A 919-nucleotide genomic window follows, 5' to 3' on the forward strand; every position below is an offset into this window, starting at 1 on the left:
TTTATCTCCGCTTCAACCTTTACAAACCCACCCCCGCCAGTGGCTCAAAGCAAGGGGGTGTCACCAAGGGGGAGAGGGGGGGGGACATGGGTGCTGCTGGGGCTGTGTCTCCACGTGCAGGAAAGGTTTTGGCTTTGCCACTCTTCTTGCCTTTAATCAGGGCTTTGTTTGGATGAGGCATCCCCTGCGTGCACAGGAAGGAGGAAGGGGAGTGCGGGGCAGGATCCGGCCCTGGTGAGGGGAGGAAGTCCTGTGTTTGCTGGCCAGGGGACAGGGGTTCAAGGGCAGTGGCAGGACCCAGCCCCGGCCAGAATTCAGACCCCTGGGCACAGGCAGGGAGCTGGAAAATTGTGGAGATGGTACAAGGATGGGGTGGGGGCTCATCCTGCTCCCTGACCACAGCAGTGTCTGGGGTCCTCCCTGGATTTCCATCTTGTCTCCACAGTGCTGAATGCAGCTGGACCCTCCTTTTGGGGTGATGCCAGCGTGGGGTTTGAGGACAAGGGACCCCTCAGCCCCCAGCGCAGGACATGTCCCAAAGGGAGCGTATCCCTTTGGGTGACAGCAGTGATGGCACTGAGCTGGCACCCAGTGACACTGCTCTGCACCACACCGAGGAGCGGGGCTGGCTGCCAACCAGCGGATCCCCACTTCCCCCCAAAATATCACATCAAACAGCACCAACTGCCCCCAGATCTCATTCCCCAGCACCAAATCCTGGGAGCCACTTGCAAAGTGTCCCCTTTGGGTTGGCTTTGCCCATCCTGCTGCTTGTGACCTGGCTGTCACTGGGGTCATCGTGGCAGCGCTGGGGACACTGGGGTGGGCAACAGGCACAGGGCAGCAGCCGGAGGATGGATGGATGGATGGATGGATGGATGGATGGATGGAGGACAAGGGAAGGAGCCCAGCTTTGTTT

The sequence above is a fragment of the Antrostomus carolinensis genome, unplaced genomic scaffold, assembly GCF_000700745.2.
Source record: "Antrostomus carolinensis isolate BGI_N321 unplaced genomic scaffold, ASM70074v2 scaffold29292, whole genome shotgun sequence".
NCBI lineage: Eukaryota > Metazoa > Chordata > Aves > Caprimulgiformes > Caprimulgidae > Antrostomus > Antrostomus carolinensis.